Here is a 16509-nt window from a genome sequence, read left to right as displayed (position 1 = left end):
TCACACAATTAAAAACTGAGGCCCATGAACAAGTTGGCACAATTATGGCTGGAGCAAGCTTTTCCTAGAAATTCAGCACCGGGTTTATCCATATAGGTAATATTGTTTCCTATGTGCAATTTCATATGCAATATTGACATGTTTTTAGAGATGAAGGGTGGTCCATTGCTTGGACTCTGATCTGTGTCACTGCCTAGGATGAAACTGCCTGGGGGCCACTGTGGCCTTCACGGTGTAATTTCCTTAGACTAAAGGGGAATCCTTTCAACCCCAGACACGACGTTCCCACAGTTTTGATATATTTTTAAAAGTCTGTCTATTACACTATGGTTCTTTGGGTTGCTTTGGACACGCTCCGTTCTTCGCAGCCCCAGGAGCCGGGAGTGGGGCAGGAGGCGGGGCGGACCCTCAGGCGAGCACCGTGCCACGCTCAAGATGGCGGCTGGCGGGAGCCGGGCCGGGAGCCGCGCTCAAGATGGCGGCGCTGGCCGCCCCGCCTTCCCCCGCCCCGCCGGCGGTGACTTCCGGAGGGAGCGGGAGAGGGCGTCCGTCCCATGGTAACTGCGCCACGGTGGGGACGCCGCGGCCGCCGCTCGCTTCCTGCCGCCGCCCGGCCCGCGACGACGGGCAGCCGCCGCCTCCGGGGCCGCGCCGCCGGCAGCCGCCAGGTCGCGAGGTGAGAAGAGCCTGCCGGGGCGGGCGGGCCCCGTGGGGCGGTCTCTCCGCGCCGCCGAGGTACCAGGTCGGGCCGGCGGCGCCGGGGAGGAGGCGGCGGCGGCCGCCCCGCGCTCGTGTAGCGGGGGAGGAACCCCCGGTCCAGGGGCAGCGCCCCGGGGAGCCGCGCCCGCGGGACAGCGGCGGCCCCTCCGTAGGGAGAGCCCTGCTGGGGGCGGAGGTGCCCTTGTGTCGGCTGAACCGTGCCATAAAATATCTTGTAAAAATGAATTAATTCTTCACCTTCACTTCAGAATCTTTTGTGTTTATTTTAATGGGACCTGGGGCCTTTTTTTTTTTTTTTCCTTTATTTAAAGGTAGTCAAGCACCTAACTTTTTTCGTTCGTTACGGACTGAGATGTGAGCAGCCTTTCGTGTGCTCCTGCCCTTTGTTCAGACATACGCTGCTGGTAGTTGCCTATTTTATTTGTTAGGAGCAAAGACTCCTTGAGAGCAGGTCTACCGGCAGTGGTTTCGAAAGGGAGCTCATATGGCACCCTTTTGTCTTGGGAAATAAGGATACGGTAATTCCCGACATCTGTCTGCACAACCGATGTTGTGATAAGGTTGCTTAAGCATTGCTTCCAGTGGCGGTGGAAAATGCTGGAGGTGTGTTGGAGAGACCATTAAGGCAGAGGTCTGCCCAGAGGGATGTGGAAGCCTCTTCGGTTTCTGAATTCAGTGTGAGCAGCCAGTTCCCACGTTATTTGTGGAGTTGGCACCTGCAGCCAGTGCAGGAGCTCTCGCTGTACCCCACTTTGGGAATGGGTTAGTTCCTGCATCAGGGACAGCTCTCCTGCTGGATTCTTCACATCCTCATTCTAGTAGAGGTTGATAGGCTATTAGAATTAATGGAAAACTTTTCTGTGAGTAAGGCAATAGGATACTCCATCTCTTATTCTCAGCCTCTGGAGAAGATGGAAAAATACATTTTAGCAGAATGGTTGATGGTTCACGTTGTAGGGATGTAAATGAGAATCAGCTCTTCAGGAGAGAGATGAAGAGCTGTAGTTACTCAAAGTGTGTCTGTAGCATGTGTGTGATTTAAATGAACAAAAACTCTCTGATCAGAATTGCAAGTAGCTTTTTATAGACTATCTGGCTTGGTCAAACCTGTGAAATAGTAACAAACACTTAGGACAAGGCATCTGGATTGTCAGTGGGTTTATAAAAGTGCTCAGCTTTAAGAGTGTTGACTGATGGAACTACAGGCAAAAATAGGTGCCAGGAAGCAGATGGTATGAATTGAGACTGGAAGGAATAAGGGTGTTCTTAACTGGAGAGAGGAATAAGAGCCTGAAGCAAGCAGCCTGCAGGGATGGGTGTGGAAGAGATCTGGTGTCGAACAGCCAAGGTGGGGCCAGGGAGGGGTGTATTAGAAAAATATAACTACTTCAAACGTTGGCATGGCACTAAGGCTGCCAGAGTTCAAGAAATGTTTGGACAATGGTCCTCAGGCACGTGATGTGATTCTTGGGGCTGTCCTGTGCAGGAGTTGGATTGAATGATCCTTGTGGTTCTGTCCCAACTCAGGAGATTCTGTGATTTGTAGTCTCTTGTGGCAGGTATTTAAGCTTGTAATCAAATCTCCACACTATATTATAATGTATATAACATTTACAAATTGTATTTATTTTACGTGTATTTATGATTTTCTCTGAAATGTGAAATAAATGACTTGTGCTTCTTTAGTTTTTTCGTAGCTCCCAGAAACTGCAGCTAGTACTGGGGGGCTGCTGTGCTGATTGTCCATGTAAATTGAAATACAAATTAAAGAAGCAAACAAACATCCAGATAGGGGCTTTTTTGCTTGAGTAATTAAATGTTAAACTTTAAGTAAAAAAACAAAACGGCCTTTGACACTCATATTCTGTTTCAGAATGGAATGATTGAACTGTACCGCGGTTGTAGTGTAGGACATTGTGGTGGTCATTAAATAGAAAGAAAAATCAGATTGCGCAGAAAGATTTGGTTTCCTCTTTAGATTGAGGGGAGTAATATCCTGTAGTAATATCATAGCCTAGTTTGAGGACACAGTTATTTTGAGATTTGAAGCTTAAACGTGTATGTTGGTGAAAAGCAGATGGGTGTTGAAGTCAGGACCTGATACTCGAGTGGTTGGAAGTATGGAATTAGGATTTGTATGCCTTAGGATTTGAAACTTTGTGGCATGACTCAGGAGGCATTATTTCCCCTTTTAAGGGACACAGTATATATGTAGGGAATAAAACTCAGTGATTGCATTTTCCACTCTTTTAGCCTGCTTTTGAACTCATTGTAGCAAAGTTAAGGTTGCTTGTAGGTTATGTGAAGTGATAAATAAAGCCACAGCAGTCACAACATTGCTGAGAATGTGGGCGTTTTTCTCTTCACGGTTTTTTCTTCTCACTCCTTCTTTCCTAATCTGCTACCATCGCAGATTCCTGGCTCTGTTGCAGAATGCCACGTGAAGCTATTTTTGACTGCTCAGAGAATTACTGTAGCAGGAACAAAGGACAGTGATGGGGGAGAAGCAGTCCCAAGGGGCCTTGAGAAGAAAGAGATGGAATTCAGATTAGTAGCCTCCAAAAAAATCTTGCTGTAGAAGAGGTGGAAAGTAAGACTTTGAAAGAACAAAGGTAAAAACAACATGTGAAAGCACTTAGTTCTCATAATGTTACCCTTTCCCATGAGGAGGCTTTTTGAATGGCTTTCATAGTAATGTTTCTCATATGTTGACCATAGATTTATTTGGGCAGTAAGCTTGACTTTTTCTCTAAGCCTTTAACAGAGATGATTGATATACTGGCTTTGATAGAGGGATAGAATTACTTTCAAACTTTGAAATACATAATAAGCACCTCAGGTAATTAGCAACCCTACATCTATCTCTCTTTAAAGTGATCAATGGCATTAATTTGGTTTGGTAACCATGGCTATTTTCTCGTTCAGCAGCCATATGGTATTTCTGAGTTTAGTGTGATTTCCTGTAGGTGGTTTTTACAAAGTCAGCTGGGCTTTGGTGTGAAGTGCAGCAAAAATTACATACTAGGGGAAGGTGTGAAAATGTTCTTATATTAAAAGAAATAAAAGCAGGTTGCTTTAATTTTGGTGTAAGAGTAGATTGTAGCCTCTAAATCACGTGTTCAGGGAGTCTAATGCTAAAGCAGTAAAAATTTGTAAATGCTGCTTGTTTGACACTGATGTTTTTAATGCAAATAATGATCAACAGATCAGTGTTTTGTTGTAAACAAAATACTTTTTAGCTTTACTGTAAAAAGGAGACCCCTCTTTCAGTATCATACCCTTTTAAGGGGTTTTCTTCTTGAGGTGTGATACATTAATGCTGTTGTTAAATGTGTCATGACATTAATAGAGCAGCCACAGGAAATTTCCATCTGAATTCTGATTTTTTGAGGCCTGCAGCAATCAAAAAAGTGTGAATTTTATCTGTCACATGAGAAGTGGCTGAGGGAACTGGGGTTGTTTAGTCTGGAGAAAAGGAGGCTCAGGGGGACGTTACTGCTTCTATGACCGCATGGAAGGACGTTGTAGACAGGTGGGAGTTGGTCTTTTCTCCCAGCTACCAAGCGGTAGGACAAGAAGAAACAGCCTCAGGTTGCTCCAGAGGAGGTCTAGGTAGGATATTAGGAAAAACTGTCTTAATTAAAAGAGTGGTCAAGCATTGGAACAGGCTGCCCATGGAAGTGATGGAGTCACCATCCCTAGAAATGTCAAAAAACACATAGATGTGGTGCTTACAGATGTGGTTTAGTGGCAGACTTGGCAGTGTTTGGTTAATGGTTGGACTTGGTGATCTTAGAGGTCTTTTCCAACCATAATGTTCTACGATTTGAAATCAAGAGCTTCTGAGAAACATTCTGGGCTTCAAGGAACACAGTCCAGCTGAGCCGGTGAAAGCCAGGATAGCAGAGAGGAGTCTTTGGTTGGGAAGCTCTGAGCTGTATCTGAAGCAGCCTTAGAAAGGTGAAAAACATTGGGTTTTTTTTAAGCTGACCTTTACTCTATGCTTATCAATAGCAGCTTAAATTCTCTGTGGAAGATTCTCCAGCATGCCACATTAATTTATCTGGGAGAGTTGTGGGAAGAAGGACCAGTGTCAGATGATGATCTGGAAGTGCAAGCATTCAGGTCAGGTGAGTGGAGCAAAGAAAAGCAACGAAAGGGGTGTTGGGAAATGGAATGGGGCAAAGCCAGAGATCACAGAAGACTAAAGGTTGCTGATGGTGTAGGGTAGTGTAGACCTTGCAAGCATAAAGTTTTCTGGTTAGTAAAGGTGGCACTGAGGAGAAACAGAGAAAGAAACTGTGTGGTATAGAGGCAGGAAAGTGACATTTAAGATTAGGTAGAAATACATCTGAAAGGCACCTGAGAAAGAATTAGTGTCTGTAAGGTGCGTGTTCTTGGAGTATGTGGAAGGAAATGAGAGTAGGGGCATGTGGAGCCCATTCCTGTGAGGGGAAAACCTGAGTGCTGAGGTGGGGTACCAGAGGTCTTGTGGTATGGAGACAGCTTAAGATGTGCAGCCCAAAATGAGAGAAGCTGTATGGTAACCTCAAGAGGGACCTGTTAGTGTGCCATGCTGGATGTCCTCAGTGGTGCAGAGCCCAGAGTGTTGGTCACAGTGTGCACAGCTTACAGAAGCTGTGAAAGAAACATTCTTTCTGCCCTCCCTGTTCTGATTCCTCCACCCATCTTTATCCTCTATGGGAGCCATGAAAACCTTGCTTTCTGATGAGTTGGTACAGCCAACATATGACTGGAAATAACATCAGCTTTCTGCATTCAAGTCTCTGAAGAAAGGTCTTGCTGTCTATCTTTATGTATAGCATTGTTGTTTTTGTAGAAACAGACAAACACAGCATGATAAAAACATTCTTGTGCTGTCTATACTACAACATAACTCTTGTGCTATGTAACACAAATTAATAAAAATGACTGAATTAAGCCATAACTATTAGCAGATGGAAACTGTGGTTTAGTCTTGTGTAGTCTCTCCTTGTTAATGAACTTCACATGCAGATAAAATGGGAGGGAGATAGGCTTTAATAAGGGAAAATGTTTGCCTTGTCATCTGAAAACACTTATACTCCTGGGTGAAGCCTGCGTGCTCAGCAATACTTCTTTCTTGTGCAGAGCTGGAGTGTTTAGAAGTTAAACTATTGTTATTCCTGGGTTGACAAGAATATCTCCCCCTTCCAGAGCTTTAATTCTTATCTTTCCTCTTTATGTAACCAAGGTTGGTCAGGGGCTGTAAACAGCCTTGTTTTAGACTTCCTGGTATTTCTCTATGGCATTGCCATCCTTGCATGTGATAAGACATGCCTGCTGGAGCTGAACCAGGGAGTCAATCTCAAAGGCACTAAGGTTTATTGCCACAGCTAATACTGGGCTTGTGCCTTGCTTTTCAAAAGTATCCTGTTTGCTGTTTACTGAGTGTTTGGAGAGAGTCTCGAGGAGAATTGTTTCAGGTTTCAAAGTGTTAAGTACAGCATCATCTTCCTGTTACTTGTGCATGTCTGGTCAATCAATATGCTTGACAAGTAATTCAGACATAAAGTGACTGACTTAAGAAATTGTTTCTTTCAATGCAGATCTCTTTAAGGTTTCTTTTCCAATACCAAATTTAACTGTATGCGTAACAATTTTTCTGTGTTTTAACGTAGAGAAGATGCATTTGCCAATGAGCTGCCTTTCGTGAAGTGTTTGTCTGTGATTAAGTATTTTTAGACAGGATGGAGCATCAGTAGTGAGATTTGAGAGGACACATTTTGTAAACACAAAATCCATTCTACCTGGAATGTGAGTGAAATGGTACAGCTCAGATTACGCTTGTGCTTCAGGGTAGCGTTGGAATTAAAGCTGGGGGTTTTGGAGTTTGTTGTTTTCTTCACAAAGCCTCATTTGTGGTCTTCCGAGTTTTGCACTTTCCTATTAGTTGTTGTAAGACCTAGAGGGTGCTTGACACTTACAGGTTTAGCCTGAAAATGCTTTTAGACTCGATGTGAACTTAGAAGACTTCCTTTGGAATTTTCTCCCTGTTGTGTTTACTGAAAGTAGTTGCTGTGCTCAGCAATACAGCTGATAGGGTCCGTTTCTAATGGTAAAAGTATTTAATATTGAAACACCCCTCTTGGGCTGCAGTTCTTGAAGTTGCATCAAAACTGGGTGATGTGGAGATATCTTTGAGTGGGAGGAAGGAAGAGGGGGATTTTGAGAACTAGGTAATTAATTCAAGATTGCTGTGGTTATCATGTTTTGGGCTTAGAAAATTACAGAGTGCTATGCCACATACTTTGAATATGCAAGTAAGTTAAAATATTTTCTTTCATATGTATGCTGTTCTAAATAATTATATAAAGCTGAAGGGAATTTTTGCCTTCTGGAATAAACTTTACCCTAGTCTTAAACATATGTTCTCACTTACTGTTGATAGCTTCTTTAATACTATAAAAAACTACAGCAGGTATTGCAAGAATTCAGTAACTTAATCTTAACCCTTTGAAGTTAAGTCATGTGAAATGTATGTCATGCTGATAGCTTTATAAAAACATAATGGAATTAAAACCAAAATCCATTATTAAAACTTAAAGTCAGATCGTTAATATGGTTTAGAACTCATTCTGTGACAGTGAAGTCTAAGATCCTGAATGGTCGTAGACACTTTTTGGGCCTGAATTAGTCATCATGTATTTTCTGTGACAGTGAAACTTTACGAACTGAAAAAGCAAGATTTGCTTTAAGGGTTTTGGAAATGTCATTGTGTAATAATGTTCACACACCAAGACAGCTGAAGAAAGTAGTTGTGGTTGACTGTGAACTGTAAGTGGGGGTTTTTTGTGTTACTGCTTAACTGTTGCATCAGTAAACTGCTTTTCTCTGCTATTTTTTGCTGTCAAGCAAAGCCAGTTTGATCTGCTGCAAACTGAGTACTTTGGCAACTTGTTCTCTGTTAAAAAATGGTAGAGATGGCATTAGTGGGAAAACAATTACTTGCTTTGTAAGTAGTGCAGTTGAGTTATGACTAAGTATATTGATTTGCCTGGCCAACACAAACTCCAGACAGATTTCTTATTTTTTTTCATGGCCTTTCCGTAAGAGGGTCACACGGTTGTTTGTTATTGCCCTGTATATGGTTGAGTTCTACAAACCAAACTGCTTTCTGAGGAAATTGAAAGGGGTTTTAATTATTTTTTTTTAAATAGATTTTGATCACAGATGTGCGATATTGAATGGATTGGGGAAGGCTTGTCCCTCTCTTAGCTTTTGTTACTTTGTGAAGCTCTTTAACTTCTCTTTTTTTATGGCTTTACTGGTTGCATACACAGTAAAGTTACTGACTTCCAAAATTACATGATTTTCTGTTGTTTTTTTTTTTTTTTTTTTTTTTACTACCTAGGCAGGAGAAACTGCCTCTGTTTGCTTGTGTCAAACATGATTTTGTTTTTTCTTAAATTGGCATCTTATCCTCTAACCCTCAAAGGCAATTTGAATATGCTGTTTAGAGTTCCTTGCTGATTTTAGAATTTAGGGTGCTAAGTCTGTAGAACCTACAAATTGAAGGCTGCTAAATCTATAAAACCCACAACTGAAGCCATAATAATGGGATTATGAGACTCTGCGATAACTTCTTAGTTTTGAGACCTCTCTTATCTATGGTACCTCTCATCATTGCCCTCTCTGGTTCAGGGAAGGCTCTGGTGGTCAGTGCCTTAGTGTCAAAAGTATTAAGGTAAAATTTAGACAGCTGATGGGTCTGAATGATAGCTCAAAACAGGTGTACTGCTTTACTCTTCAAGGCTTAATACCAGCTCTTCTGTTAGCCCTGCTAAGAGGATGTTCTGTGGTATCTTGTTTGTCTTTTCTGGAAATTTGTATTCATGTTTGTGTTATGAATTTTCCCCATTGTATTGCAGCTTTGAGCAGAATGGAGCAGAGTAGAAAACAGAAATGCAACAAGTGAAAAGTTTGAATAAATATTTTGGTAGTTCTTAGTAGGATGTAGTTATCTCTTCTGTGAGCTGCTTCTGGGTAGCCCTCCATGGTGTGCTGTGTAGTGTAATAAACCATGGGCCAAAACAAGCACTCGTGGTTATTCCATGGAGAAGGGCAGGTGCTTTGTTCCACTGTTTAAATTCTTCTTTTCTCAGAGTTACCTCCTTCCAGTGAATTTAGACATGTACAGACAGCTTCCTGGGAGGCTGTCTATAATTAACAATATCAAGTAGTTTTAGGTGTAGAGGTGGCTGCCGTGTGCAGCAGCTGTGCTCATACTTAGTCCTTGTAAGGTCCTGGCACAGAATGAGCTCAAGGTGTGGTGGGATGTGCACCAGCATGGTTGATACAGCTCAACCAGGACAGGAGGCAAGAGTCCTCCTTTAGCACCAAGGAGGTGTTTGGTGGTCAGTGAGACCATTTACATCTGCAACATAAGACTTTGTTATCCCAGCTTACCAAACTGAACTGTTAACTTGAATGTGAAATGCTGCTGGGTGTTTATAAATCGTGCAGACAACTAATAAAAGACTCAAGTGGTGAAAATACTTTAAAAAATCAATTGGTTGCAACATTTTTGGAAAAGGTTTGAATGAACTTTCTTGCCTAGAACACATTTAAAAATTCTAAACTGTATGTTTAGCACACTTGCTTCAGACATACCTTTATTGCAGGATAAGCTGTAGTTATACCTGACACCAGAAACAGAAGCATAGGAATTTTTCTTTTATAAGGAAGATGAAGGACACTTACAAAAGGGCTAATTTGGAAAGCAGGTGAAACTTAAGGATAATTTGGTTCACCTGCTTCCTGGTCACAGAACCATTATCAGTTTCCATGCAGACAGCTAAAGTTCTTTAAATAGGGAGAGAAGCCAAGCCCAGCACCTGTATCTAAGTGGGTCAGGTGGAAAAGAAGCACAAGAGATCTGGAGTCCACTTGCGAAAACATTGCAACAAATGTGAACCATTAGGTAAGTTTTACAAATAGTAAGTACAACAAGTGTTAAATAAACATAAATTTGAATTTTCTCAAACCCAAATTCACAACCAGTCAAATCTCCTTTTATGGCACGGTATCCAGTCTTTTTTGGGAGGAACAAATATGTTCTTAGTTTAGCTAGTTATTCTAATGGCTTTTTCTGTGTTATAAGCAAGGATGTTTCACTAAATACCATAAAGTTGGTGAAAAGCCTTAAATAGTTTCATGGATTGCTGTCAGACTAGAGGATGTGGAGACTGAATGGTCTCTGCAGGGTTCTGTCACTAATTTTGACCTAAGTGAAACGTTGAGGCTGTGCAGTATTAGCAGCAGATGGTATCAAGCTTGGAATTGCTGTGAGTGTGTTGGACAATGTGGATAGGGTTCAGAGTGACTTGAGGATAGAGAAGAAGCAGTCTGGGAGGGAGAAAACCATGCCTTTTGGATGAGGGCAAGATTTGAGATCCTCCATTTATCATCTCTGTACAAGAAGACTGTGGAGGAGTAGAATAAGTTTTCTGAAAAGAGTTCTGGGGATGTTGCAATTGAAAAGCCAGGTACGATTCTGTTAACGCAGCTGCTGCAAACAACTTGGATTTACTGTGATATGTAAGCAGGATGAGTTTCTACATATCACATGATAATCTTTCATGCTAGGCTTAAGCATTTCACCCCAGGAAAAGCTAGATTACAAGACAATATAGAGGAAAGTAAAGAATGAAGTATTGAAAATGTAATTGTTTTATTCACAGAAAGATTGAGAAGTGTTTCCCTTACAGAATGGAAGATTACAGAGGGAAGGAAGAGTCTTCCTCAGGTGAGATATAAACATGGAGAGCATTTTTCAGCCTAGTCACTCTGACAACTGAACCACTGGTAAAGTGCTTAAACTGCAACAGAGGGAGTGTAAATGAACACTAGAAAAGAACTGTGACCCACTGAAACAGATTGCTTGGGAAGACTGTGGTATTGCCATTTTTAGAGTGCCTCATAAGGCACAGATTAACTCTGTCTAGACCATCTTTTTCTCCCCCAGTCCTGAGAGTCAGGATTAGTTGATTTATTGAGCTCCTTTCTAACCATTAGAGTATTAGAAAATCCTAGAAGGGTTTCTAGAAAGCAGGGACATTCAAATTAAAAAGGTATCAAAGTGGTTAATAGCACTGGGCCCATGTTAATCACCTTCTCATTTTGTGATAATGGGTCTTGCTATCAAAATTGCACATCTGTACTCCCTCATTTCCACTCCCTGCTCTTCAAAGAAAGTAATATTGCACTGGGGGAGAGGGGGAAATACTTTTATAAATCTTCTGGCTCACTTTCATCTCATGTCTGTAAATATCTTCCAGTTGATACACTAAGTGTATACTGATGGCTACAAACTTCCAGAATCATCTTACTTCCCCAGCTATATGTAAAATTGCTTTGGGGATGAGGGAGAAATTAGACTCTTCAAACCCCATGGTAAGTTTGATACCAGATTCTGAGATTTCAGACTGCTTCACACATTCCTCAGGGTCAGAATTAAGATATAAAATAAACCATTCCATCATTAGCAGATAGCAGCCTTTATCTTGCATGCCTTTTTTTTCTAAACCTGGCAATTAAATTGCATGAATAAGAGGCGGTGTACTCTGGTAGCAGGAACTTGGGCCTGGGAGACAGAACTGTCAGCATCTTAATCTTAGACATGTTGTTGAATTATGATTTGCTGAAGGGCATGTTTAATTCCTGGCTCTGTTTACCACACACAGAATGTAATGCTGTAAGGATTAATTTTTTTGTCTGTCGCTACAGAATTAAAACTCTCAGACGTCTTTTTGCATTAAAAGTTAGTATGTAAGCCCGAGGTTTTCATTCATGAATTCCTAGGCTGTGTTTGAATTCTTCTGCTACAGTATCCTCAGGTTAAAGAACAATAATTTAAAATTTTGATAGGTTAAAAATATCTAACCCTGTGGTATTTTCCTTAGTCTTTATTTATGGAAAATGCAAACTTTTTTCTTCCTTTGCTTTTTTTGGTTCCACACTGTTATTGAAGGCAGCTCCTTTCTCAAAGGCTTCAGATGTATGGTATAGTTGTTTTACTTCATTCATGATTTATAAAGGCACAGAAAGATTGCAGAATTTAAATTTTATTGGAATCCCTGTTATTTTCTAAGCAAGAAGGCTGCATTGGTATAAGCTGGTTTGTCTTGGAGCATTCATACAGCAATACAGCCGAAGGACTTATTTTTTAATTTAAGTTCCTTTGGAGGCTGAGAGCAATGCTGTGTGATGTTGTTCTGGTTCAACAGACCAGCAGTGTTGAAGAGTGAGAGGGCGTGTGGGGTCTTCAGGGCAATGAAATACCTTTTCCAAAGCTGGTAGCATCGGGTTGAAATCCCTGCAGGCTTCTTCCTGCAGGTGCTTGTTTTAAGTTAGGCCTGCACAGACATTTAAATTTATTATTACAGTGTGACCCTACAGGGTTTATAGTTCTTTCAGTGAATTCTTTGTAAAATAACTGGCATCATTTTTGAAAGGTTATGTTGAATTTTCGTTTCCACAGCACAAGTTGCCATGGATATGTCAGGTTCTTAATGTTTGTTTACAGAGGAATGAGGTAGACAAGGTTTACGGTAGCTATTTTCAAATGAATGTTCTGCTTTCAAGTGATGCTGTTCTCACTGGAGCTAACTGGCCAGTGAATGTAAATTCTACTGTCTGCTTTGAGAATGGATTAAGTTCACTTTGAAAAGAGTTAATGCAGAGATGTTCACGTGTATATCTTTACTTTGCACTAGCTTGTCAGTTGTTCAGGTTGCTTTATTCCCTCTGCAGTACAATGACCCTGCTGATTTTGTGTGCCCCGTGTTGTGTGTTGGAGTCCTGTCAGTCATCATTTAAATGGGGGGCAATGCACCCACCCAGAACTACGGAATTGCTGCTGCAAAACGTGCTGCATCTCATGCACCTGCGTGGAGCAAAGAGGTCCTAGACTTGCTGTGATTGGGAAAAGGGGATGGTGAATTTTTTCCAGCTAAGAACTGGCATAACAAGGAAATCAAGCCTTAAAATTCCTCCATGCATAGATGAAGTGCCCATGAGAGAGCATTTTTATGTTATATTACATAATACAACAGTTGAAGTATGTTTCTGGTCTGTTCTCTGCCTTCCAAGTCATCTCCTTTGCTCCTTCCTAGCTGCACACTTACTTTTCTCCCCTTCCAAAATAAAGACCACAAAGATAAATGTGTTTATGTAACCTCTCAAATCTTGATTCAGAAATACAAACTGCTGACTTTGGAGCCCAAGCAAATGACTTGCACAGCACCAGACTCTGCTATCAAGTAACCACAAGGAAAAGTATATGATTAAACCAGAAGTCAAACATTAACTTGTTCCTTTCCCAGGTCACACTGGAAGAGGTGTGGGCAGGCACATTTGAAAGCTGAGGAAAATGAACTCTGTGTTTGTCACAGTGAAGGTGTCACTAAGTGCTGCTCATGTCTCACTGTGCACTCCTTAAGGATGAGACAGACAACTGCTGCAGGACACTTGGTTCAGTCTGGGTCAAATAGCCAAAAGAGTAGCAAAAAGTCAAGAGGCAACATAGTGGAAAAGAATGAAAAGGTGAACATCCTGTTGTGGAAAGTGAAAGATAAGAGAGAAACGCTTGTTAAAGAAGCAGCTGTTAAAAATGCATGACCGCTCTTAGTGGAGTAAAAGAATTAGCAGCAGTTTTCTTGGTAAAATTGACCTTTGTGTACATTTTGTGATGAACTTAATTGTGAAACTCCACAGCCACAATGACTCTGTCCCCTTCCACTTCATAATCAAAGGCAGTTTCTTGAGTGGGGGAGAAGCTTGGGCATGGTCAGTCTGTGCCAGTCAGTTCCCATATGAGCTGTACCATCTACCTTTTAAAGTTACCTCACATTTAAAGTTTATTAAAAGTGTTTTCTTGAGAAAAGTGTGGTAGTCTTAAACCTTGTGTGTTCCAAACCCCTGAAATGTCTCTACAAAGAAGTGTCTTGTGTATTTTAAAAAGAGTAAATGAAATACCCTCAGTGTGCTAATTTTAGTGCAGTAGATCTGAGTTTCCAGGTGAAGGTGACAAGATGTTCTCTGGGTTTAGTATCCATAGCAATAGCCAGAGGTGCCTTTGTGAAGTGATAGGTACAGAGATAGCTGTGTTTGAAACTATTTGTGTTTAGTAGAAGAGCTCTTTCATTGCTTATATAGATGTAGTGCAAAATATCTTGAGTGGTTCATGCAAGCTTAATACTACCCCCATTAAACATCTGCATTTTCCATTCAGAATGAGAAACAGTAGAGTCTGTACTTCCTGCACCTCTTTGGAGATAGAATTTAATTGGGTCCTTCCTTTTAGCCAAACATCCTCTCAGCAGTGTGTGCCAGGGAGGGAACTCTTGCAGAGCAGTGAGGCAAGCTGTAGTCTAGTTTTCTTTGACACAGGTTGAGCTTCTTTGGGAAGAAAGTGGGCATGGATTTGAAGACATGTCCAGGACTAAATGAAGTTGTGAGAATCTGTACTGGAATTGCCAAGAAGTGGGTTTCTAGCTTCAGGTTGTGAGGCCTGATGTGGTATTGGCTCCATGTGCTGCTCTAATATAGCCCATATCCCACAAATGTACAAACTCAGCAGGATGTTAGAGCATGACAGTGCTTGGGGATGAATGCCTCTTTCAGTCCATGCTTATTTCATTTTATTAGATGTTGTCTTAACAATACCAATCTGTCTCTTTTGGTGATAATCATCAGTGACCAAATGCTCTTGGGCTAGAACACTTCTACGGTAGTTCAATCCAAATTTCCAAGTAGATTTCTAAGTAAAAAGCCATCATGTTTTTGTTTAGGGTGTTGGGGTTTGGTTTTTTTGTTTTCCAATCATCCCATATGTTGATTTCCCATACCTGGAAATTGTGCTGTGCACAGGCACTTGGCCCTAGTGACAGGGAAGAAAATCTAAAGTGCTGTGTACATCTGTTTGATTACCTCATTGTCCATCAATCCTCTTGGCCTGGCCCAACAGCCAGCTTCCAGAGCTGACACTGCCAGCCATAAAGATCCTAAATATTCACAGAGTAATCTCTATTAAATGCTTTCAGTTTAACCCTTACTATATAGTGAGAAAATGCCCCCAATGCTGGATGTCAGGATAAAAGAAAAGATACTCAGAATTTTGTTCTCTTATTCCAAAAGGGGTGACTGTTCCTATGAGTGTGTCAGTATGAAGGAAGCTGAGCAGCTGCCTTGTTCTTCAGCTCTCCTTGCTTCCATATTACTCTTCTGGAGCAGGTCTTGTGATATGGTTGTTTTGAACTAAATAGCCAATTAGATGAGGCTTTCAAGTGAGAATGCTCAATATATGGCAAGTGTCAAGTTCTGTTTTGCTGGAAAATACTTACTATTTATCTGTTTTTCTTCAAGGTGTTTTCACATAAAAGATCCCTTGTCTCATGCAAGAACTGAAGCTTGTTGTACGAGCCATAAAAATTAGTCTTAATATTCTGAATTTACGAGACCTAATTCTTAAGTATTGCTGTTTCTCTGTAATCTGCTTTTGGTGTAATTATTTTCCTTTGAGAGAGGAATGAATGTGTATTACTGTTTAAAAGAGTCATATTTGAGAAGTTTGTCCCAAACCATAGGTTAGATGTAAAAGTTTCCCTTGTGTGCAGATGTGATGTGGGAGTCTCCTGAGAGTTTTGTGATTTGCACTTCTATGCTGCTTTGTGCAAACAGTACTTGATAGCAGGAACTTATCTCCAACTGTGTTCTTGCAGAAATTTGTTATTCTTGATCTCAGGGGGTATTTCTTGTTTGCTCCACATGCTCTTTATTAATCTTCTGTGCTGCATGCCTGAGAGAAATTGTGATAGGCAGGTATGGTCAATTTAATAAATGAAGGCGTTGTTGTATCTATTTGGAATTCCATGAGAGGACCTCTTTGCTGGCTGGAGCTGTGACTGTTCTGTAAGGCTGCCAGGGTCTGACAAAATTCATACTGAGAAATGGTATTTTTGAAGTTTTTTGAAGGGTGTGGTTGAATTCATACTTCTCTTATCCACATAAGAGAAATAAACAGTATGCCTTGATTCTTTCTCAAAGTAGTAAAGAGCAGGTACGTGGATTTACAAAATAAAGGAGTAAGAAATGTGAAATAAAGGAGTAAGGAATGTGGATTTACAAAGTAAAGGAATAAGAAATTATTCTCAGCTTTTTTCCATTCTCATTTAAATAGCTGAACTGTTTGATCTTGTTAGCTGTTGCTTTTAGTGATAATTTAGCTGAAACTTTGACAAAGGATTCTTTGCTTGTGGTGCTCTTGATGTGATGTCCATCATCTATAAAGTCGTGACCAGGTCAGAGACCTAAGTCCTTGGAAGCCTTTTATGTTGCATTGGGGTTTTTTGTGAAACATAAGTGTATTATTTTTAAGTATCCCTTTTTTCCTGTATTATTCCTTTCTTCTCTGTTTGGGATTAACAGGAAAGCAATTATCAGCTACTTAGTACGAGAATTGTGTATTCTAATTTCTGGGAAAGAAACCTCTTAAATAGAGAAATCAATTGAATTACTGTAAGCATGTGATTTTTTGTGAAACTCTGAATTAAGCATATAAAAAGTTACTCTTTTCAGTATCTTGCTGTGCAAGAAAGAAAGTTTTTTTTACACAAGGAGAGTTCTGCATACTTTTGAAAGCATGGCAAGAATGCCAGTGTTCCTAAGTAAACTGCTCTTTCAAATATACTGGCAATGCACTTAAAGTGGATGTTATAAAGTCTACTTACTGGCCCATCAGTTATCTGT

The 16509-nt window shown here is 40.9% G+C and overlaps 1 protein-coding gene across 1 annotated transcript in view; it reads left to right on the top strand.

Moving 5' to 3' along the window:
- Positions 1-575: 575 nt before the first annotated feature.
- DISP1 (dispatched RND transporter family member 1) overlaps positions 576-16509 on the top strand; it is a gene marked incomplete at its 3' end in the record, with an annotated part of 87268 nt that continues 71334 nt past the window's right edge. Inside the window, exon 1 of the mRNA XM_082302709.1 lies at positions 576-676. The remainder of the gene's footprint in view (positions 677-16509) is intronic.

Source organism: Coloeus monedula, assembly GCF_965178545.1.
Source record: "Coloeus monedula genome assembly, chromosome: 2".
Classification (NCBI taxonomy): Eukaryota; Metazoa; Chordata; class Aves; order Passeriformes; family Corvidae; genus Coloeus; species Coloeus monedula.
Note: the sequence above shows the minus strand (reverse complement) of the source record. Positions and strands in the feature narration are given on the sequence as shown.